This window comes from Passer domesticus, chromosome 2, assembly GCF_036417665.1.
Source record: "Passer domesticus isolate bPasDom1 chromosome 2, bPasDom1.hap1, whole genome shotgun sequence".
NCBI lineage: Eukaryota > Metazoa > Chordata > Aves > Passeriformes > Passeridae > Passer > Passer domesticus.
The window spans coordinates 31,908,701-31,933,827 of record NC_087475.1 but is presented as its reverse complement, the minus strand read 5'-3'; the positions used below and the strand labels follow the sequence as shown (position 1 = coordinate 31,933,827).

Sequence of the window (25,127 nt, the reverse complement as noted above, 5' to 3'; positions counted from 1 at the left end):
AACCAGTCTCATGGCATCTTAGAAAGGTCCCAGCACTTCCTGGCCTTTGCTGGTCCCTTGGACAGGTCCAAAGTCAGATGAGTCACAAAGGCTCTTCAGCTCTGTGGTTTTGCAAGACCTATCACTATCAGATGCATCCCCCTATCAGGCCCTTCTCATTGCAGGAGCTCCATGCATTGCCTGGACTTTTTCAGTTCTCTCATATGGTGAGAACTCCTTAGGGAAATCCTGGGGAACGTTTTGGTACACTTATATCTTCAAGCTTCATATAGGTGTTTCAGAATAAAACTTGGGAACATACTATCAGAGCAAATTTCCATTCAGTGCAAGCAAACATTCAATATAAGCCCCTCATAGGCTGATTAAAGCATTATTTTGAAAACTATTCAAATTCAAATGCTATTCCAGAACTTTGTAACTCTGATGGTTAGAAAATCCCTGACTAAATGGCTGGTATATACCTGTTTGGTTTTGTGCTAATGTAATACTTTCCTTGAAGGAGCCTTTTTCTTTTGCCACAGGTATTTAGAGAAGATGTCCATCTCCCCTTTCAGCCTTCATCTGCAAAGCCAAATAAGTAATGGCATCTTAATTTCCTCACAGATAGAAGCTCTCTATTATCCTGACATTTCATTAACTCTTTTCTGCACCTGCTCTATTCCAAGCCCACCTATTCTGGCAGCCAGATGCCCAGAACCAGACACTGGATCCCAGGCAGCCTCTATAGCTAAATGACACTAAGATAACTCTTTGATTTAAACTTCCCAGCTCCTAATTAGGCTTGCACATGTTGACAGACAAATAGAGAGAAAGCATTCACCTGCCTCCTCTTGACTACTGAAGAATCCATGTACATGTTTGAGCTATTTACTATCAAGAAACACTGTTTGTGCAAGGCCAATGTTGCAATAACCTTTCCAGACTTGGCTCTTTCCTAGGTCCAACTACCCAGATGCTGCTGCTGACTGCCAATACCAGACTACAGGACCCATTCCAGCTTCTTTTCAAACCCCAAAGTGCCAGCATACGCTCCCTTGGCTGAATTTGCAAGGGCCCAGCCATCTGTGTATCTACAGAGTGTTTCTGGTGTAGGTATAATGGGAAAATATTTAGCCTTTTACATGCAGTTGGCAAATATGCTAGCTCAAGCCTGCAGAAATTCTGATCCTCTTTGCTTAGGGGCCTCCTTTTTTTAAACATTTTAAAAATATTTGTGAGTCACAGCAATGGGTAGGAAATAAGATATCTAGCAGAGCTCCTAGCTCTGCCAGAAGAGCATTACTAAGAGGACACTACCAGGCTTTGTGAACAGAGAAAAGATCAGGAGGTGCTGGGTGACTTAATCTCCCGGGTCCCATGCTATGCTCTGAGGGTGCTGTTTTACTGAAAGAGCTGGATCAAAGCTACTGAAGAGCTTTCTGCTCTTAACTGCCTCCTGAAAGTTGTTGACCTAGAGACCAGAACAATTAAATGAAATGTGAAGCACCTCCTCAAACAGATATTTTTCCTACTCTGTCCTACATCACCTAATCAGACAGTAGTATGAAGTTACACACTTGGGAGATCTTTTTGTAATAAAGGACATCACGAACTGCATGAAGATACTGACCTGGTAAATATTTTTTCACTCTTCTTATGTGGACACACACCCTGCGAGTCCTAGGAATGAATGTATGAGCTCTCCCAGAAGTATGATAGAGACAAAAAGTCTGGGATACCAAATTGGACATGCACACTTAAAAAGCAGCTGCTGTATCAGGTATGCAATGTGAGACTCTGGGAATTGTTTTTCTGAATACTAAATGTGGAAAATATCAATTGAAGCTGCACTTGGTGTCTCTGAAGAAATCAGCTTCTGAATGCCTCAGAGTCAGCACTCAAATCAAACAGCTCCATATTAGAAATAATTAAAATATATTGCTTGAAAATAATCTGGTTTTTTATGTCCCTTTTCAGAATCCACCACTACAACCTTCTGTGCAAAAACCATATAAACATGCTTACAGTGCACCTGTCCCAGAGATGGGCAGCCAGATCTTTGGTTGATGTCACTTGGGGTGTCTTTGCTCAAGTTAATTGGAGCTATATCAATTCATATTTCTGAAGAGATGGAAGGTACTACTTCTAGACTTCTGAAAAAGGCAAGTTAAACAGCTTGTATGCACCAGGAAACATTAATTTCCATGTTTTTCAAAATATGGAAACTGTATTTTCTGTGAGGAGTGGTCCTTCAGAAAACTATCATGCCAGCCCTGCACCAGCACTAGATACAAACATGCTCTGGTTTGATTCCCACCACCTCTACTATTGGTGAGAAGAGAAGCTACAACACAAGGGAGACTTTTTTTTTTTAAGTATTTTTCTTAGAATGGCACATTGCTCTAATTTTTACATTTGACAAAGGGTTTCTACTTGTAATCTATCACAGGGAAACAAAATCCCATTGTGTTACTAACCAGAGGCAATGATTGCTGGCCTCTGCAAACAATACACAGCCAGAGGGACTTGCTGCTTTCTATTTTGCAAATATGCTACCAGCAGTGAGTTGCAGTGAGAGCATGGCAACCAATAACTCTTGAACACTTAAAGATTTTTCATTAGCCAGTTCTACAATAAATTAACTAGAGAAGTTTAAAGGTTGTTTTCAACAATTATATATAAACGCACACCACAAACAACAAAGGAAGACAGTTCATCTTTCTACTTAACTTTTTTACTTACCATCCAATGAAACTTTAATAAGTACAAAGGCAGGTTAATAATCCCAGAACTGAATGTTGTGCACCTGTGTAACCAAAAAGCACATTTCACCTGTAGGAAAACAACCCTTAAAGTACCTCAGACATAAACTTTCTTCAGCTGCTTACCTGCGTAGCTTCCTGTTTGTCAGATTCAACACACCACAAAAGGCTACTGGTGTTTCAGAAGGGATCTGTCACCTTGCCAGACATTTAAGTGGTAGCAAAACCAGCAGAGGCACTTTCAAGTTTGTGCAGAGAATTCTGAAAGTCTCTATTCGGTTCGACTTGGACAGTGCATCCTACATCTCATCAGATACCCAGCATGGGGCTACTCTGCCTTCCCGAAGCATGAGTTATGAGCCCTGCCCTGATCCTTCCCCAAGTGATCCCTGGATCTAACGCGGAAGGAGTCGGTCAGAGGAAAAAGCACCAGTATCCCCCAGTTGCTAGGTAACAAGCAGGGAGATCCTGACCTGAATTCTTAGCGGAGGCTGATGTTACTCAGGAAGCTTAGCTGGGTCCTTCCTGGAAAGGGAGGGCCATGCCAAAAGTTACTCCTGGCTTTGTAAAGGCCACTGCTTAGCACCCAGGACAAAGGGACAGCTGCTGAGCTATTTTTATGATTAAAAGGCACCTGTTGTGAAAATAGGAAGCACACATACAAAAATTCAGGGTGACATTTTCTGCTCTTTATGCCAATGAAACCAGAAAGTTTTTAACCTTAAAATAAGATCTATTTCAAATCTGGTCATTAAATAAAGCAGAAGAAACCACCCACCATGTGCACAGCCTCAACATTAACAAGTACAATGAGAGAATATTAAGCATATGAAAACAAAAAGAATGTTATCCCATACACCATACTATGAAGCATAATCTAAAGCCAAGCTGAAAAACTGAAAGGAAGTAAATGAGGGAAGTTTATGATGACACAAGGACTCTGCATTTTCTGGCCATGTAAATATTTTGTTATTGCCATGCCATTGTATTAATTACTCTATTTAGCTTGCAAATTCCTCGGGATGTATTTTCTAAAAGATGAAAAGTAAATGCTGAGCCAGACCTGAAGAGCTAAAGTGCCTCTGAGTCCCTTGGATGGGGTATACCCAGCCCTATCATCCTTGTATAGCAAAAAGAAATAATGCCTCTGCATACACAGCATAACACGAATGTCAAAGACCCAATTATCTGGAAAAGATGCCTGTTTGCTTTCTACTGGCTCCAAGGAACATCTTGGCAAAAATGGCATGAAAGCAGCGCCGTGCACACCACGTATGGCGAGGCTCCCACAGGCTGGAGGGGCCCATGAGGCTGGGAGGGCTGAGGGGTATCGGTGCAGAAACAAGTCCTTTCATTCCAGCCGGCTGCTTCCCCATCCCATCTGAGCACATTCTCACACGTGAGCAGCTCCCTCATTGCTCAAGCAGATTCTGCCAGTCCCAGACAGGAATATCTGTGAGGACTCCAGCTCAGCCAGGGCAATAGCTTCCATATCTCTGCACAAATTTGCAGTGGGTGTACCTATCACCCAGCCACCACAGGGGCAACTGTTCTGCTAAAGAAGGGTCTCAGGGACAGCAGAACTGGCCTGTCATGTCTAGAGAAGTCCAGCTACAATCTTAAAAGGAATCATTCCACAATAGGCTTCTAGCTGGTAGAAACAAAGCAATGCTTTAATGGAAGAGAAAGGCAAGCGTCTTTGCAGAACACTCAGCTGTGCATTGGCACACCTAATGCTCACTCCTAATTCATGCAGCGTATCCCCAAAAAAGCTCTCCTTTCACTGTAGCCAGGCTCAGTGGCCTGATAAATCTGTGTTCAGCACAGGCCTGAGGTCAGGAAGCAGTCTCTCAGCTATGCTTCAGATCTCTCCCTCCCCAAAAATGTCTCTATTTATCGAAGAAATCAGTCTATCCCTGCAGCAAATACAGCTGCCCAAAACTAGATTGGTATTATGGTGCTTCAAGTACCTTCCTGAACAGGAGCCAAAGCTCATCATATTGATAGGAAAATTATAGTTCTTTCATTCATTTCCCTTTCTCATTTTATTGCAGAAACCGGAAGAGGTCAGAGTTAAGTCCTATCCCATAAGCACTTAAATTTCCAGACATAATAGTTACGAATGCCACAGTCTGAATTCAGCAGGGTTAAATTAATCCATGTTTTAAATAGACTCAAAATATAAAAATCCCTGTAGATAACCAATAGACATTTGGAGGAAACATACTGAAAATTTAATATATTAAATATATATTCACCTGCTGCTAAAGAAAAACTGATCATGTAACAACACAGCACAAATCACAGCTCTGTGCAATGCATCTGATTTTTAAGCAGTGCAGATACTCTGAAACAATCTTCTGATGAAAGGCATCTTACAGATACCATCACCAGCAGGCAAAACAGTGCAGAGAATCTACTCATGTGTTTTAGATAGCTCTAGACTATTTTTTTTACTACAGATTCAGCTTTTGCAAACCAAGTGAAGTGCATGGCACTTCAGTGCATCTTTTCCTACAGATTCTTCCAAAAGGTCCAAATGTTTCACCATGCAACAAGCTGCATTAAATAGCAGATATTGGAGAAAACAGAGAAAGCTTGGCAAGATGAAAGGTTGGCAAATATAAACATTTACTAGTGAGGCCCTTAATAGAGGCAAAGAGAAATAAAAAGACACAAGCATAGTAGATTTGAGAAGAAATGGAGAACTGCTGAGCCCAACAGAGAGAGGAAGAAGGAAATAATTTCAGGATTCATGTAAAAGTTAGAAAAAAGACAGAGATGGAAACAATGCTGTTGGAAATGCTGATTCCATGAAAAGAACAAACTGAACACCTCTCCACTTTTTTAACATTTCCTCCAGTCATGTCTCAAACAGCAACAACAGGGAAGTAGTAAAACGGATTTAAGTGGGGTAGACAAAATTCAGTCCATTGTGTTAAAAATAACCTGTCACATCTTCCTATTGTCTAAATTGGCATAACTCCACCAGCTTCATTTTATGCCAGCTTAAGATTTGGTCAAATGCAATCAGAGGAAGGTAGCAGTTCCTCTTACATGTTTAACTTTGCCTGCAGGCAGGCTTCAGCAAATGGTGTGTCTATTCCAGAGGAACATATTTAATGTAGGATCTAATCTTCCTGATGAATACAGAAGGATGCTAAAGTGCCAAACTTGTCAAACACACCTTGCAACAAAACACACTGTTAAAAATTCACTTTACTTGGCTATATACTTGTAAAGCCATGTAAGATAGCTCCCAATTGCCTGACTTTAACCACTGAAAGTCAAACATAGCTGTCCAAATCCCTCTGCAAAGGTGTAGTATTACGGTAATTGAGATGGTCCCTAATCTGCTCACATCTCCGCTCCCATCAGGGACACAGTGCCGAGAAGTCTCCGGGTTGCTCAGCCGCAGAAGGAGCTGTGTGAAGCACTGATTCACGCTGATGAATTGTAACCAAGCAACACTGCCAGCATCTCTCCAGCCCATTGTTCGACTGAGCCGGGGAGAATAGCAACAGAACAGCACTGAAAAAACCTGCCAAACTCCAACTTCAATTAAAGGATACCGTCCCTCTAACGCTCAGCATAGTAAATTCTTTAACCAAAATTTAACAGAAATAAACTGTTACTTCCCTCTCAGCAAAGATAATGACGTGCCTGAAGGAAGCAAATTAATTTCTGTGTGCCCAGGACCTCTCGTAAACCTTCTTTACAAAAGCAAGAGTTGAAATTTATTTGACACAAGAAAATGCAGTGCAATGAATTATTCATCTGAGCAGAGGGACAGAAATACTGCCTTTTTGTTAGACTGGCTATTAGACACTGAGGGAAAGAAAACTTTCTCAGATACAACAACTAATCAGTAACAACACAGATGAAACGGAAAGAAAATAGATATTTGAAAATTTTGTTCTGTGAGACTTGGCAACTTTTTCCCATGTAAATGTCCAAAAACAACAGTTAATGCACAAAATACTGCTACTACATCATCACTCATGTGAACCTTATTGTCAACAGAGGCATTAAAAACTTAGGTTACAATACTGAAATATTTTCCTTTTATTGCAGTTAAGTGGTGGGATTATTTGTTCTGTTTAATGCCACAGGCCTGGATATCAAGAACAAAATTCACTGCACAATTATCCACTGTTGCCCTTCATGAAAATAAGATGACACAGTCTGCTAACAAAACTGTTGGTTACTAGATGTTTTTGCAATGTTCAACAGTATCCCCATTCTACCAGAAAAAGAAAATATTATGTATAAATTAAGAATATGATACCGAATTGACTTGTTTTTATAACACAAAAGACAGGCTAGCAGCTGTAGGCATTTCTCAGAGCATAAAAACCAAACGCACTGACCTGTAAAACAGAAATAGTAATAACATCTGCTAGACTTCTGAGCTCTGAAATCACATTCCCTGAGAGCAAGTGTCCAAAATAAAGGCTGGGCACTTATGTAAGATACCAATTCCCTTTTCAATGGACAATGTTTCTCTTTTGAAATTTTACGTAAAAGCCTAAGTGCAAAGCCACACATATTTTTCTTCTCCAGGAATTAATGTAGCAGGGCAAAGTAACAAAATGCCATGGCATTGGCATAAAAATAGATTTATCAATGTCTTTCAGAATTTGTGATATCATAGAATCATAGAATGATTTGGGTTGGAAGGGACTCTAAAGATCATCTAGTTCCAAGCCCCCTGCCATGGGCAGGGGCACCTTCCACTAGACCAGACTGCTCAAAGCCCCATCCAACCTGGCCTTGAACACTTCCAGGGATGGGGCATCCACAACTTACATTAGATCACCCTCTTTGCTTACTTTCATGCTTATCTTTCTAGTCTTTTTCTACAAACGTGGTTCCTAGGTGTGGTCTTTTCAATCCCATCATGGGGGATCAAGCAGCTCTGTTTTGTGTGGAGTATCACCAGGACCTCACACAGGCAGGAATGCTGCTGCTTAGGCTCTGCCTGCTTGATAGTTTAGGGTCCTTATAAGTCCTCAACACTGCCACAGGCTTTGATACTACACAGGACTCCTTATAGGCTCAAAGCCTGCTCTCCCATGGTATGAGTTCCCACCAACTTCCTCTAAATGTGAGCAGATATTTAAAGCAGAACTTGGTCTCATCATCTTCTTTCCCTTCATATGTTTGCCAGATGGCTTTATTTAATGTCTGTTCTCTGAATTGGCTCTTAGATCGATTTTTTTTTTCCTTTACATTTGCCATCTGCTGGTTCAAACAGCTGAATGATACACTTCCTTTTCAATCTCATGGCATAAATTCATTCTTGCTGTCAACTTGGCATCCAAAATAGTATGGCAGGCAGACTGGCAGGTCTGGGTAAGGCCTTGCTCCACCAAGAGGAATTTTCTCCTTGTCCCTTTGAGAGCCATTAGTATAGGAGCAAAGTTTCTAAGAGGGAACAAAGTACAAAGCCAGAGTGAAAGACAGGTACCAAGAAGAACTGTGAACCGTGTTCAATGATGGAAAGTGATCAGCGTTGCAGTTATTTCAACACAGGATTTGCAGCAGGATTTGCAGCCCCAGCAGCTGGCAGTGCATGTTCTTGTACAAAGAGAAGACATCAAGCTGTGCAGCAGTTAGGTGCAGAGAATTGCACCTAATGTGAACTTCCAAAAGAAACAAATGCTGTGTGGGAAAAAACTTGACTTGAAACCTTAAAATAATTTTCCAGAGTCTTCAGCTCTGCTCTTTTCAGTGAAAAGGTATGAGGACTTTTGTGAAATAACTGACGTGGATATGGGACCATGCCTGCACCCTGCAGGGTGCCCAGCCTGGGCTGCACTACAGGGGCAGTGCCAGAACAATGGCTTGCAAAACTGCAATAGCAGCTGGCTGGGAAGGGTGTCAGGAGGAGGACTGAAGCTGCATAAGAGGAGGAGAAAGGGAAAGGTGCCAAAAAGTCCTGTTATGACCCCACCTAAATGCCTAACAGCAAGGTATTACAGAGTTGCCTGAATGCGCATGTTTTACTCGTCTTTTTGCATTAAACTCAGAATATTTTAGAGACTATTCTGTCTCCAGTGTTTGCACAGTTCCAAGCACAATAGCTTCTTGTGCTAGTTGAGTCCTTTGAATACTGTAAGAATATAATTAAATAATAAGAGCAGTAAAAACCTTGATGCTATTCATACTTGAGAAGATCTCACATGGCTCTGGAAAAATCACAGCCACAGCAACACTCTTAACAAACACATTTGCTAATCTTCTCATTACTATTGTGGCTTTCTTTTATAGGTAAACACAGAAAAAAATGTCATGAAAAAATATTAACTGTATTTCATATCTTAATGCCACAAAAGACCAACAGCTTATCCAAACAGTGTAAGCGAACAAAAGCTTGAGAACTCCTACTTCAATGCTTCTGTGTATATTTAAATTTGAAAATACACTTGTCTTTTTCTGTTTCCCCTGTGGTTTTGATGGCTCAGCTGCCATCCAGCAGCCTGTCTACTCTCCACTTTCTCCATGCATTACATGGTCAAGTAAGTGGGAACAGTGTGATGTTTGCAGTGTCTTTATCTCTTAATATTTAGATAAATGCTGATACTACAGAGCTGGTCCTAATTTTCCAGAGCTTCCTACCTGAGTTATGAAGGTAATAAACCTAACCTGGTTGTTCAGTGCCTTTGGTCTCAGCAGCTCTGATCCAATGTCCATTGAAGCCTAAAGAAAGATTCCTTAATTAGCCAGTTAGTGTCAAATCAAGCACAATTAAGCTCGAGTGCCACTGAAGAATAAGATGTATAAATTCTTTTGCAACGCAAATTCCTTTGCTGCTGAACTGTATGGAATTGACCCACCTGCTCCAGCTCTCCATGTAACCTCATACTTCATACACCACCCAATGTTCAAGGGAGGGGTGCTGAGAAACAGATTTCTTGAAATTCCCAAGCTGCTTTATATGCTTCACATTGGTGGTTCACAATCAGAATTTCTGGTTGTCACCATCATGAATGGAAGGATAAAAATTCAGTGACAAGTTATGAAATATTGCATCTGCTCAAAAAGGTAGAAAGACCAGCCAAAACCAATGTGTCAAAGAAATGTGTAAAACAGCTCCAGATTTAGCCAGATCCAGCACAAGCCAGGCCTATATTTGAAAGCTGCACTGGTGCAGATGTTAGTAGGTGTATGAATAAAGGATAGGAAGACTGTACCACCAGTTTACATATCCATGGTAACTAAGAGAGGATCTCCTGAGAAAAGGAGCTGTGAGATGGGGAACAAAGAATTCTTTTCCCCTTTGAGGGCTAAAAGCTCACACCATCTAGTGATATTATTTAGGCTGGGGACATGTCCACCTCCGCATTATAAGAGCAACAAGGGCAAGAGAGTAGCATGGCATCTTCAGTCCTCAGAGGGCTTGTCTAGCCTGCACTGCAGCCCATGTCTCTGCACGTTCACAGGTCTTGTTCCATCTAGGCTGAAGTTGCTGCAAACACACCCAGTGGCCATTCAAACAACCCATTATAATATACATAATCCAGTGCAGTACCCAACACATACATTGGCTGGCTGGGATGTGAAGACTACAGAAAGAAACAATGGCCTTCTATGCAGATCTCAGTATACACTATTTAGGCACCAATCATAGAACCATTCAGGCTGGAAAACATCTTAGAGGTCATCAAGTCCAACTGCTAATCTAGCACTGCCAAGTACCAGTGTAGCTCATTTCCCTCTGTGTGTATGATTACACTCTGAATACATTTATGATGACACAACTGCATCAGCTCTAGGCTGGGTTTTACAATTCTTACTGTTTCATGACTAGTCATAAAAATTCTATTTCCAGTGAAGGACAATGTCCAGAGGAACTATACGCAATTTCAGAAGAATTGAAAAGCCAAAACTCCATGCAACACAGAGTGATACCAGTGTCCTCACACATGTACCATGATTCAAATGATTCAAAGGGCAACCACTTGAGTTCCCAACTGCTCTGTGTTCCTCAAACAACACTCACAGAACTGCCATCTATCTCCATTTCCTTACAGCCATAATTGGAGCAGGAGGGCAGTACTACCACCAGCACTGAGCTGAGCCCACCTGGGCTGGATTCTGGGTGCCTGCATGCAGAGCTGCCAGGCAGAAATCAGACAGATGAGAAAAAATAGGCACCCTTTTCCATGCTGCTGTACATAACCTCTGAAGCAAAAGGATGAAAAATTTCTACAGTTTCTTTTAATAATCTCCTTTTCTTATTCTTCTGCCCCCGCTACAATTTTTAGTTTTAGATATGTGAGTCCAATTCTCCAGCTTATTTCATGTCCAGGTTTTTCTTGGGTTTTACTAGAGGCAAGAAAGACTGATATCAAAAAGAAAGGGGAAATAGAAAGAAAATTGAAGAAAACAAAGCCTTTACATACCCAGAAAGTCATCTGAACATCCAAACAGAAGCAGAAAAGTTCCTTCTTCTTTTTAAATATATCTTCTGTTTCCAAGCTATACTAACTACATGGTATGTTTTTAAATAATCTGTTTTAAAATATGTTGGGTGTGATCTAGTTACTAAATATTGTATTTGATTTGATAATTACACAGCAGAGCAAACTACTTTCCTAATCTAGAATAAGATGTAAAATTCTACAATGCCTTTAAGAAAATGGGACTTAAGTATCTTTTATTTCTTCCAATGACATGTAAGCCTGGAAAAAAGTAATTTTCTAGTTTAGTTTGTTTTTAATTCTAAATTCTTAGAATTGACAGTTGCATGTAAACAATTTACATCTTCATTTTTACAGCTACATGAAATCAGCATTGATTTATGCAGCACACAATGTCTTTATTTCTTGATTAACTTCCCTTCAGGTTTTCACTGTAAGCCAGTTATATTTTATTAGAGATAACAGTGATGCTTGTATTAATTTCCTTCATTATATTCAGTCACTCATAACTCTGGCAGGTGGTGAGGGGACAAAAGGATGAATAACTTGTGATGGTGTAATTGGAGTCCACCCCACAAACAAGAGGCAGGTTACAGCTCCACAGTGAACTTTGGTTCTGACACACTCAGCCTTGTGCTTTGACTCAGCAAAGTAAATAATGCTCTTTACAAGCAGTCTGCACAAAATCGCCAGGGCGTTCTGGTGTAATAAACAGCATCTTATCAGGCATTACACATCCAATATAATTAATTAAGCCATTTAGAAACTGAAGTGGTGTCACCCTGTATTTGGCAATCTCCTGTTCCTAAGCAAAGTGGCTGAGTAATAAGAAACATCACATAGACTAGCTAAGAGTTGAAGATCATTTTGATAACAGACCTTCTCATGTAAGTAGATCATTTGCATGCTCCTATCACAGTAGCACTCTTACCTTCACTAGCAAATGGCTTTTGCTTCCTTACCCTAACCTTTTAAAGCAGATATTGTCTCCAGATCACTACAATCTGTACAGACTGTTGTGGAGTGAAAAGTTTTAATAACATCACAGTAGACCCTTGCACTCAGCTAGTATAAGCACTCAGCTTCAGTGTAATTCCATCAGCCAAATAAACAGTTAGGATGATGCTCAGTGCTATCGTAAATTCCAGCCACATCCCATACTGAAGAGTGGACTGAGAAAACAAAATGGTGTAATCACTTATAAATACAATGAATAAAACTAGATTGGTCAATTTTATTTTGCCCTATGCTTCAGAAATAGAGGCTATTAAAGTAACAACTAGTCAGATACAAAAAGCTAGGAGGAAATGAGACTTTATATTATGGAAATACAGCTGACAAATGCAGTGCTGTGTAGGAGCAGATGTGGTTGAAAAAACAAGTAAATACTTTTCAGCAGAATTTGCAAGTTTGTTTTGTGGAGGTGGAACCAAGAAGTCCATGCTGGAGATTCCCACACCATCATCCACAGATCCAAAGTACCTGGGAGTTCAACAGGAGGTTGAGATGTACCTATCTGCACACATGGTCCTCTTATCTCGTTGTGACTGAGCTACAGCTTGTGACTTTCATTCAGAATAAGACAGCAAAGCAGCTGAGCTGGTTACTAAACCAGAATGTTGAAGCAATGTAAGTAAAAACTACAGAATCTGATTTTAGTCTAATTGTCAGTATTTTGCTTTGACTAGAAACTTGCTACACCAGACTCATTGCAAGAGCTGAAGAGAGTGTTTCAAGAAAACTTGTGTTTTCTTACTGTGCTCTCTGCTCACAGAATCATTTCATATCAGATTCACAGGATTGGCTATTGCTAAGAACATCCTCTCACTGTGAGAAAGGTCATGGAAACAACCTCTTTACTCTAGAGCAGACAGCACTTTTCTTAAAGCACTCCATCAGAGTCCAAATAAAAACATTCATATGCTTGTGCTAACAGTGTTGAGTTACACAAGCGTTGGTAACCAGTTTAAAGAGCATAATTTTGTCAAAACAGCAGGCCAGCTACTATTATCCTTCTATATAGTCCAGACTCAATGCAAATGTCAGAGGAGTCAGACTGTTTACTCAGCTCAGGTATTTCTGCAACGGACTAACCTTCAGTGTCATAAAACTTTGCCTGTTCAAGGGTTGAAGCCCACTTGGGGACCCTGGATTATCAGATATGCAGTGGTATATTATTACAAACCCATGATTTCAACTTGCTTCTTGGAAAGAAATATACTTCTTTTCCTCCTATCATCTTCCACTGTTATATTTCAAGTAAATAACCCCTTGTTGCGACTGGTTTAAGCATTACTGAAACAATTCAAAGCAAGAGTAAAATGCAACAGAGCTTCCTTATCCAAAGACATAATGAAAGCAACAGAACCATCATCTATAGATGCATGGCAAGTCCAAAGGAGCAACTGATGTTGTGGGGCAGAAACGTGTTCCTTAAGATTGCCATCACAAATGCAGCTATTTGTATGGCAGAGATGTTTCTGTGCAACAGAAGAAAGCAAGGAAGGAGAAACTACAGGAAAAACAGTAGTAAAGTCTGCAGAAAGTCCAAGGGAAAGCAAGAATAGTTATTGAAAAAAATCTTAAAAAGGGCTAATGATAGAGCACCACCTCACTGGTGGCAGAACGAAGTAGGGAGTGATGCTCAGAGAAGCCTCCCTCCTCTTCAATGAATTCTACTTCATCCATGGAATCAAGGTTTGTTTGGGGTTTTGTTTTTAATTACCAGGTTTAGATCTGGCTTCATCATCAGATTAGCTAAACATTAGCTAAAAGCCTGGTTTTGACCTAAGTTTTGACAGCCTCATGTCTCAAGTGAATCCAGGAACACAACCCAATTCTGACCTTGCAGCAGATCCTCATTCTCTCTTGCCCACATATGGCTTTTCATACACACTAGACTGTGATCACAAATGCCCATGCAAAAGTGGAAGCACAGCAGATCGACTTTCGGGTGGCTTTTGTTTATTTCTTTCACAGCTGTGGAAAGAATTAACATGGGCACACCTGTCAAAAGAAGCAAGAGAGCCTGTTCTTCAGCCACAGACAGGACAACAGCTCTGTGCCCCACCAAACCATGGGACCCCACGCTCACAGGCTCCCTTCTCCTGTGCTCCTGTCCACCCTTCCCAGGAGCCATAGTGCTCCTCACTGTACTCTGCACCCAGCTTACCAGGCACGTTCCCTTCGCACCATCACGGCACCCAACACGACGCTCCTCCAGACACATTTGCAGGTACCTCAGAAATTTTGTGCAGCACATAGAAGAAGCTGATTTCCTGAAGTCCTTTCAGCTTCTCTGCTGGCTGCACTATGTGCCATAGTTTCTCAAAACTAATCTGCTGTTTCAGAGAAACACGAAACTTATGAGAACATGTCAATTCATTCACAATATACGCTCCTCTACAAATATGTAACACAGATTGGAACTGACATTCAAGATGACCCACACCCTATATAAGCCTCACAAAAACTGCCTAGTGATTCACTTTTCCAGCTTGGCAAACTAAGCCTCCATACTCAGTGTCAAACTAAAACATTTGTTAAAATAATTCTTGGCTTCCTTCCACTCCAAACAAATTCATAAGACAGATATCTCAAGTCATTTTTGACTAAAGCAAGCAGAAGTAAGAAGGTAAAAAAGTAGAAATGTAGGAGCCTTCATTAATTAGAAGATGACTTTTCTTTGGTACACCTTTCTCTTCCACATAAGGATAATGGAAGGTTTTGGCTATTTTTGAGGTCACTGTCTCCAATTAAGAGAAATGCATGAGCTTTAAACAAATCAGACAACCGTGGAACAATTTTAATCCCTGAATGAATAAATCCCTTGGGGGACGTGGCTGCAGAGAAATCAATGGGCAATTCTATTAAGCCTTAACAGCAAATAAGGCACAATCTGGCTTCTACAATGAACCTCAAAGCCACAGATCCTGTCATAAGAATTTATCACATTTGTGTGATCAGTCATCAGTGTACAGAGTTTGATTATACCCAGAATATCTTCTGCTTACAGCAGCTGTTGGAACAGTGCTGTACTAGACCATCTTTGAGTTAGGGGCTATAACCTTATGGCAAAAGAAGAGACAGAAATAAGTGTTAGGTGGGTGAACATTCATTTGTTCCAGTGAACTCCTACTCTTGTCGGCACCCTGCTGCCCACTGACCTTACCTCCAGCCCTGAAGTGTAAAGAGAAGTGTGAGCTGTGCCTGTGAGAAAATTGGCATTTGCTCCCACAGCCTTTCACAGCAACACATAAATGACCTCCTTTGCCCTACAGACTGGAAGTGCTCTCTCTAGCTGTGGGATCAAACACAAATCATTCAACCATGCTATAAAAAGTCCACAGACTAGCACAGAAAATAGAACTGTGCTTAAAAAAATCATCAAAACAGAAGACGGAATTTCCCCTCCCCTTCAATATACCTAAATTCTCACCTACTGACACCTGCCAGGGTAAGGACAAAACCACTTTGCTTGATCTGCTTGATGCAGCCTAGGCCATATCCAGCAGCCTCTGCCTCGGGCTGCATCTGCTCTTGTAAGTGAAACACTTTTAGGACTGCTCTGTGGCACTGGAGACAATGCTTGCAACCAGACTGCTAAACTCTCATGATCTTCAAAAGAGGTTGACTACATCCACTCCACTTGTTGCAAACCATCACCAGCCTATCCAACCACAAGTGTGTCTAGGGCTGTTCCAACAACCCAAGATCAATGACAGCCTGACCCACGAACATTTCCTGCACTGTTCAGTAATTTAGATGCATCTTCCCTATCCACCTCCCCAAACTGTTCAGATCTGTAGCATGTCCAAGGTACCTGACTGCTGCCTTCCTTGCTCACAGAATTTCCTTTACTTTAAATCAAGGTATGTGAACAAGGAAAGAGGGTGAAAATGACACACAGCTACTACCCAGACACGTCTGTATACCAGAGACATGGCACACCCAGTGCTCACAAGTTCAGAAGTACTCCACACAAGCACCCACTCTTCAGATAATAGTTATTGAGGGTCAAGCTTTCACAGCCATTAAATATAGAAAGAAATAAAGGAGTAATAGCACAGGCAAGTGTTTTCCTCCCTCTGCTGGGTAAAGAAAAATAACACCTGCATATTTCAGCTTTGCAACCTTGCTTCATGTCTATCTCTGAGCGAACAAATTGAAGTCCTGTGGGAGCTGCTCAGGTAAATTTCAACACTGCCTGGTAGTGTGAAACCCAAGACAGGCAGAAATAGTTAAATTGTTTAATTCACACTGGTTTGTCATTTGGTCAAAGAGGTTTTGTAGACATAATCAAAAAAAGGGAACCTTAAGTCATTAGAAAGAACAAATAATTTTCACAGTGACACTTGACTTTTTTCCCCCAGCATCCTTTCACTGATGCAAGTTACCCAGAACTCTGTAATCTGCACAATCAGTTTAAAACACTGACATACATCTAGCACCTCACTTTAAAAAAATAAACCAATAAAGAAGCATAGCACTCTTCACCTGTTGGTTCAGTAGCAATTAAACAAACTGAGTTTACAGTCTGCACCATACTTCATCTCACAATAAGATTTGAAAAACAGCTAGCTACAAGATTAAATAAAAACAAATCTATACTTGTGCTCCCATGATTTTGTATCAAATAACTGTTGAGAGAAGTACATATTTAATTGAATATTTGAGATCAGTAACCTCTATAGTATCTTAAAAAGCAGGCTGCTGAGGAACAAGAAACCCATGGACCAGATACAGCCTATGACTTCACTTGATAATTTTGGACTGAGTGATTTGAGGGGAATGCATTAGGACAAGAAAGAAAGAGAATCTGTGCCCTGCCAAATGGGTCTGACAGTTCTCCCTGGGCTGCAGGGGAAAAAATTCTCATTTCTCCTATAAACCAAAACTAGGAGAAAATTATAGCACACATTGGCACAAGAAAATGCTCCTCATTAACAGTTCCTATAAACCTTAATGGTAAGTAAGAAGGACAAAAGTAAAAAATGTTGTCCTCCTTATTTTAACAACAGATTTCTTTTTCAGAGTTAACTTAGAAGTATTCATGTTTGGAAGCTAAATCTAAACTACCTGAAATGGGCTCTATTTTCATAAATTGTTGAGTACTCCTCTCCATAAAAAAAATCAACCTTTAGTTCATCCACCTTCAATGTCTCAAAGACATTAGCCACCTAGGAAAATTCAGGACACTTCACTGAAATACACTAACTTGTTTTTCTTCAAATATTCCTTTTTAAAATCCTGAGACAACAGTCCTAATGAGAATAGCATTTTCTTCTTCTTGCTTGGATTATCTGCCAGTGTGGCAAAATTCAGCTACCACTAATAGCTTGAATGCAAGATATGGAGACGGATCTCTGCAAGTCTGCATAGTCATTCATGTTTACAAAAAATGACATCACACAGATTAAGAAACTGATTGGCATATTTTAACTGTTTGCTTAAATGATGATAAACTCCAGGTTCTCATCTCTTTTTGTTTCACACTGTCTTATATGTTCATGACATGCTGTTAAAGAAACTAAGGGCTGATTTCTCTTTGAATAATGACATTAAATAAACTCTATTTTATTATGATGCTGCCACCTATAGTCTTTCTGAACACCACACTACGGCTGCAGAGTTTTGATTTGCATTTAAATTTCTAAAAATTGCACTGTTTATCTTTTGCTAAAACTTTCAACATCACCCCACCCAGCAAGGAAAACATCAAATAAAATGTTTGAGGGGACATGCTTTTGTCATCCTTCACCTGTGATTTCCAGCCCACCAAGTAATCTCCTCAGTTTTGGATACTCTGATGTTTCCTGATTAAGAGACTGCTTTCAGAAGGTCTGAGAAGAACAGGTGACTCTGAGGTGAATATCTACTAAACCAGCATGAATGGTTCCTTTCAAACACCAGAGAGCACGCCTGAACACACTACACAACCAGCCTACAGTGCAGAAGACATGATGGAAACCAGATCTGAAGTTTCTCTGAGGCCTAAAGGAGAACTCTCCCCAGATACTCCCATATATACTTCATTCATGCTCTACTTCTGTACTCTGATTAGGACACTAAGCAGAGACATTAATTCCCTTCCTCTCCTGATGCTTTTCTGTACTATGGTTTTCTGAAGCTAATATCATTAAATAAAAATCAGACCTCAAATACACCAGACATACATGCCTTCCACTGCAGAGCAACACACAAAGTGCTGTGGATCTGGAATCTCTCCATCCTGTAGTCCTAGCAGTCATGACCTAAGCCATAGGGACGTTTTGTACAGTGTTCCTACCTATGAAACTGTCAGTCTGTGATGATGTGCTAAACACCACTCCAACTCAAAAGCTGCAGAAATTAGCAATTTGTTCTTCTTCTCGGAATGGAATTAGAAGGAAATAGAAGGACATATGTCTGTCCCTCCTTAACCTCCAATTTGTCCAAGTACCTATGGAAACTCTTGTCTGTTTCCATGGTCAGCTGATGCAATGCAACTCCTGCATCTGCCCAACCCCCAGTACCTTGAAAAAACCTTAGTGATACTGATTCCAGTATTAAGGAAAGAATGCCATAACCGTGAGATTAAAAGAGCTACTAATTTTGATGGCATACAGTGCCCTGAGTCCTTTAAGTTCCACATTATATTGTATTTATAGCGTCTTTGTTCAGTTCTAGAATATTTTCCATTTTAGGAAGGAAAGAAATCTACTCAAGAATCAAACAAACCCCATAATTCTAAAATACAGGCAGCTGATTGCATTGTATTAGACAATGAGTTAGAAGATGAAGATGAAGCAGTTCCTTTGTTATATCCTACTCCTCTTTAAATAGCAGAATTGCCAAAGCTGTTGTGATAAAAGCAGAATGACATGGAGAATGAGAAGTGTGTCATCTTCCCGTCTCACTCACCACTTTAAGACACAAAGAAGTAAAAATGCTACTTGTCTCCATTGCCCAGAACTTTTATGTGCTGCAGATAAAAACAAACAAACCAAAACACACTGAGTTTTTAGCTTTTCAGGGATGCAATATTAAACAATTTCATTAAATATAAATAGACTTTTTAAAAAATAAACTCCTTTTCTGTAAAAAAAAAGATAAATAAGAAAAAGAAAAAAAAGCAGAGCTATTATGTATTTTTATCCACAGAACAAACAAACTGTTTATGGGGACTGTATCTTAGCAGTGCAAGCTGAAGCACTTATAACTGTGTACTCTCAGGCGTGTCTCGCCTGTAAACTCAGACATTATCTCTAAAATCATTTAGTGTTTCCATAAAATAAAAAGTTGTGCTGTCAAGTGCTGTCAAGAAATTTTCCTTGAAGGACTCTTTTCAAAGCTACTTCTGTCTTAACTTAGCAACAAACTTCAGCAGAGAACCAGCTGGCAGAGGACACCACTGAATGTATGTGCCAGCTTATACACATGCAGGTTTTCCACACTCCTGGAGCTGACTGCTGAAGCCTGCTCTGAAGCAGCTGGGAGCATGGAGAACCACGGGCCTGAGAATTCTGAGAAACAAAATGCACTGGAAGAAATACCAAAGACATCAGTGTCCTGTTTTATCTCATTCTCTTTGAACATCAACGGGCTGGCTAAAAAACCATTTGCCCTAAGTAAATACTCTAGAAATTACACTTTACTAGACTCATTCAAGGTCATGAAGAGTCAATGGTGATAAACTGCTAAAAAGTCCCACTTCATCTTTTATACCTTTTTTGATGCATATTTCTCTGAGTCATTGATTTAATCTTCCTCTTGATTATTTCAAAATTTGTCATAATTTAAGGCATCACCAATGTCTACAGTGAAATTTGCTCTCAAGGTGCATTTCAAAAGTGCTGCACAAAAGCAGATACACCATCTGCTGTTTAAAGTGTTCCAAGACAATTTTCTGTTACATTCCTGCAACTACTGGATAAGCCACCACTGCCAAGAGGAATTCTGTTGACTCCCTTTGAGGCTGTATAGAATACAGACATCAGGAGCAATAGGACTTGCAAGAGTTATGAAAACAGCAAAATGGTACCCTTGAAATTAAGACAATGATTATTTAAGTTTGAGCTTCACTAGAAGTATCACTGCTGATAGTTATCACAGAAACATCTACTAATGCATTTACACTCTGCTCCCAGACTGCTGTCTGTATTTTCCCAGAGGCCAACAGACCCAGTTGCTTGGCTTTGAGCTGCCAAGACTTTTAGTTTTATCCTGTTATAACTCATCAAACAGATGTAGGCATTTTACACTCAGAATTCTACAACCCACTATGTGGGTTGTACTATGTACTCTTTATAGACACCAAAAAGTGGAGTACTCCAGAACTCCTGTACTGATTGCATTGTTTACTTCTATGTTTAATTGCAAAACTTTCCATTTTAAATGTATTTCAATGTGGCCAGACTCTTATATTGCACTGTTATAGTGCACTGTTTTATTCACATCTACTTCCAAAAAGTTCATCAAATTTGATACTGTATCAGGAAGATCTTTCCATTAATGATTTTATGAGATGAGAGAGAATTAATGAGCCTGTCTTAGCTTAACCCTCTTCATGTGTAGTGTTGAAGGAGAGAGGCTGCAGTACACTGAGAAGGCACTGGGAAGGGATTTGTGCAAGAATTGACCAGTTCAAAAACAAACTGAGAGGACCCAAATAATTCTGAGGGAGTTCTGCTGACTTGAGGATGAGCAACAATGCACAGAAATGCTTTGGTACAGATAAAACCATCTTCCTTAAGTGACAACATCCATGAATGGATGTTTCACTGCAATAAAATGGGCAGGTAAATGGTCTCCTTTCCTGACCTTTTTGCAGAGACTCTTCCTTTAATAATACAGAACCAGAAATCTTGCAGCAAGAGAAGACTGTATATTTAATACCTTGGATAAATTGCATTTTATGACTGAACTTCCGTCTCTCTTGTGATTGTTAACTCTCTTCCACTATATGCACAGCTGAGAAATGAAGCAGCTTTTTCTAAGAGCATCTTACAATCCTGGCACGTACAGCTTTCATGCCATTGCCTTCCAACAAAGAATTTGGAACTTCCATGTTCAAGTGGATGTCCTGTAATATTTTGGACTTCAACAAACTAGCCATAATCATTTCATCAGCACCTACAGTTGCAGAAAGGCACTTCTAGGCTTCTGTAACAAAAAGATAAAGAAACTGTGCATTGCTGGGTACATTTAATGGGCCAGCATCTAAGCTTGCTGTTATGAAGCAAGACTGCAGAGAAGAAGAGATCTGATGGATTCCAGCAGTGCAGGGCACTGGACAAGAGATCTGTGACACTAGTAACAACAGACTGCACAGTCACCTTTACTTTCTGCACAGTGAGTGCTCTGCAGGTCCCTACCTGCAGTGTGTGCTGGTTATACTCTCCAGCCAAAGACCAGTTGTGCTGGTCTGAAATCGAGAGTGGAACAGATAGGCTGTGAGGCAATGACCATTTATTAAACCTTCACACAAAACAGGGACAACTTGTCTATGTATCGATAGACATTTATGATTTCACTTTTGTCCTGGTGAATCTGAAATGTAGCTTTGCTACAGCAATAAATATTGCCTGGGACATTTCCATAATTCAGTTCTATTTGCAGTTCCTCAGTAACACTTCAGTGCCGGTCCTTGTTATTTAGGAGTTTTTTTCCTCCTTTTTGCCACTCTTTTTTCATGACTATAAACTCTGAGGCTACCAGCCAAGTGCTGTACAGCTGTTAACATCCTGCACGACAGAGAGGACAGCAGAGGCTGTCAGCCTGTCACCACCACAGGCTGAGTGGGAGCAGAACCCTTTCCTCTGCAGAGCTCAATGGCAGGCAGCACACACTCGTATTCCCATCCACTGCCTTAGAAGCAACACTGCCAGGCTAGCTGGTTTTTTTCCAAGAGAAGAATTAGACCCTATACACCCAGAAGCACATGCTAAATAAAACATTTTTTTAATTAAAAACACAGCAGAATTTAAGTTCACAAGGTCTCTGTGAAAGCAAAGAAACATGACCTTCTAGTTTCTCTAAACTCTGACGTCCGTACATAGACAAACTAATTACCCATCACTATAAACAACCACAGACAGTTCCTACCTCCTCACTGGATAAGCCTAAATGCACCTGCTCCCTTTCCTTTAATGATAAGCCAACTCCTACCCTGAAAACGCCTTCTTTCAATGATTAAAGAGCTACAAGGCAAGTGCCAGTAATAAAGTTACATTTTTTTTCCTTCTGTAATCTAATCTTTGCCCTGTAGAAACTGCTGATGAGAGCTCAGTTCCACTTAAAATTTACATAAAAACAATCCATATCATGTTGCATGGAAAAGGACTGTTGCCCCAGTGTTTATTGGCATGGTGATACAAAGACTGAGAAATTAGTCTGATGCAAAAAATGATGTACAGCTTTGTATCAGCACCAAACAGGCTTTCATGCATAGTTGCTATTTTTGGAAGATAATGATCTGTGAGTGGTAAAGCAAATGAACTTCTTAATGATGACAAATACAGGAGAATGTACAGTACTGAGTAGAGAACATGATGTCCAACCAAAGAAAGATTTATGGGAGATAGTTACGGTACCTAAGATATATAATGGCAAAATAAGAGAACAGGAAAAGCTGCTGGAAGATCTTGTGTGTCTACCTGGAATAACAATTTACTTCCAGATAAAGGATGGAATGTACAGTCCACTGCATGCTTCTAGCTGATACTAGCATTGCTTTGGTATATTTATATGCATATAAAGCGTAAGACATGCATTACTTTATCCAATTTAAATACAATTTTAGAAGCTATAGTGAAAAAATTGCGTTTTTAACTAGTGTGAAAATATGCAAACGATTAGTTTTTATATTGTTGGGATGTTCCTATAAAGTTCTCTCTATATATCGGGTGGTTTTCAGCTACTTGTATGGAAAAAACTGGCAAGGTGATGTTCTCACAACTAAAATTTCATTGTGCTCTTAAAAGGTTTTGAATTGAAGAGATTCCTATACAGTAACCTAAGATACAACAGTGGCAATTAAAATTCAATGCACTAAATATACTATGGATAGTAAAATTTGTCAACAGGAGCTAGCATAATAATGAAAATAATGCATTTGTGCTATTTCAGGTCTCACATCTGAAAATATATGAAAGAGGAAAAAGTCACACAATTTATGGCTAACTTCAGGGTAGAGGATCAGTCAGCATTTTGAGAGGCAGCTGAGGAATGGGAGAGGAAAGCCACAGCCCTTCAGGGTGAGAAAACACTGCCTGCTGAGCTGGGCCTTCCAGCGGGGCGCCGGGCTGGTGGAGCACGAGCCCGTTCACCTCCATCCAATTCACACCTCCGAGAAACCCGGGCCCCCGGCCGCCACGGAGCCGCTGGTGTACGCGGAAAGCGGCGTCCCGCAGGTACGCGTGGCCTCTACATGAAACCTGCTCTGCTCCAGGTTAAGCGTCTCCCGCGCTGTGCTGGCAGTCGAACAGCCTGCGGACAGGGCGCGGGGAAGGCAGCGAAGCCCTGCCCGCCGCCCGGCCTGCCCCGACGGCAGCGCTTGGCCCGAGGGGGCGGCTGAGGGCAGCTCCCGCTGTGCCTCACTCACCTGCAGCCCGGGCGGGCCGGCGCGGCCCTCGGCGGCGCGGGGCGGCTGCACAGCGGTGCCGGCGGCGGGCAGCGGCGGAGCCGGGCGGCGCGGACCCATCCGAGCCGGGGAGCTGCCGGGAGCTGCCCGCGGGCCTGCCCGCTCCTCCCCGGGCCCCGCTACCTGCGCCCAGGTCCCGCCCGCGGCCGCGGGGCCAAAGGCGAGGCGAGCCCGCGGCGCGGGCGGGGTGCGGCGCTCAGGTGTTTTCCACCTCGGCAAGACATCGACCGCGGCCGGGTCACAGAGCCACGCGGGGTGAGGAGAGGCAGGAGCGGACCAGGCGCTGAGAAAGGGCGATTTCAACGCTACAGCTTTCCTCATCAGCTTTGTTTCCCCCCTTCGCCTACCCTAAGTGGCTTAAGGTAGCGACGAGCCATCTCCAGGTTATTTTCTCGAGCGAGTGTTGGAGGTGGCGGGGCAATTGCAGCACGTAGGTGCAGTCAGGATCCTGGCGGTGCTATCTGGTGAAGGGCTTTGGCTCAAGCTGCTCGCATCTGTGAACAGTAGTGCCCTCGGGAATCTTCCAGTGGGGCGTTTCGAGCTCAGCTTCTGTGCAAGAGGTGAGAAAGGAAGGCTCGACAAACTGACTGGAAGAATCGAGCAAAATAAGATCGGGTAGTTGGTTCCCCACTTTGGCGTCTTATGTATTTTAATAAACTTCTCTCAAACTTGTGAGTTCTGGTTTCATCATGAGCACTTTTTTTTTTTTTTTTTTAAGAGTCTCTCCCGTGTAAAGTCAGCGAGTCTGAGGACAGCACTTTTAGATAGAAAATACAGGTGTTGCCTGATAAATGAATGAACACCACACTACACTGACTTGTAGTCCAAGGTAAAAGCATTACAGTGAAAATTGCTGCGGAGGTTGCTTGTTTCTTAGGGCACTGATAAGGGAGGTAGAAATGAAAATGGAAAGCTGGTGCACACTGACTCAGTCTTAAAATGAAAAATCATTTCAACACTACTTCCAGAGAAATCGCTGTGGGTCAAAAAAGAAATTCAATTATAGGTTTTATTTCTGCCAAGTAGCATTGTTTTAAAAATATTCATGCTATACTAGCAAGAGTGATTTTATAAAATATTTCTATGTGCAGGAAAGACATACCCTCATGTAAAGCAAATCTGAGAAGTACATTGTTCACTTGCTCGGTTGCACAGCAGCTCTGACAACAAAGACGTTTTCTGCTTTGTGTACTCTATATAATTGCTTGGGTGTAGGCTGCATTCAAGATAAAAAATGTTTGTTCTTCTCCCACCTCAGGAAATAAAAGCACCAAAAATACAACATAGATGAGAAGCACAAGATAGGAAACTTAAAACTAAGTTTAGACTTTTGCATCT

General features: G+C 41.1%; 1 protein-coding gene across 7 annotated transcripts in view; it reads right to left on the bottom strand.

Moving 5' to 3' along the window:
* The window catches only part of CRACDL (CRACD like), a 69,836-nt gene that overhangs the window by 42,582 nt on the left and 2,127 nt on the right, over positions 1-25,127 (bottom strand). For 2 of the 7 annotated variants that reach the window (XM_064408112.1, XM_064408107.1), the window contains exon 1: positions 2,868-3,144. The exons of 1 other annotated variant lie outside the window; for it this stretch is intronic. The gene's annotated coding sequence lies outside the window, so the exon portion shown is untranslated. Of the gene's footprint in view, positions 1-2,721; positions 2,786-2,867; positions 3,146-23,750; positions 23,771-24,136; positions 24,285-25,127 lie in introns of those variants that run through there. 4 more of the 7 variants (XM_064408108.1, XM_064408109.1, XM_064408110.1 and 1 more) reach the window with 4 other exon arrangements.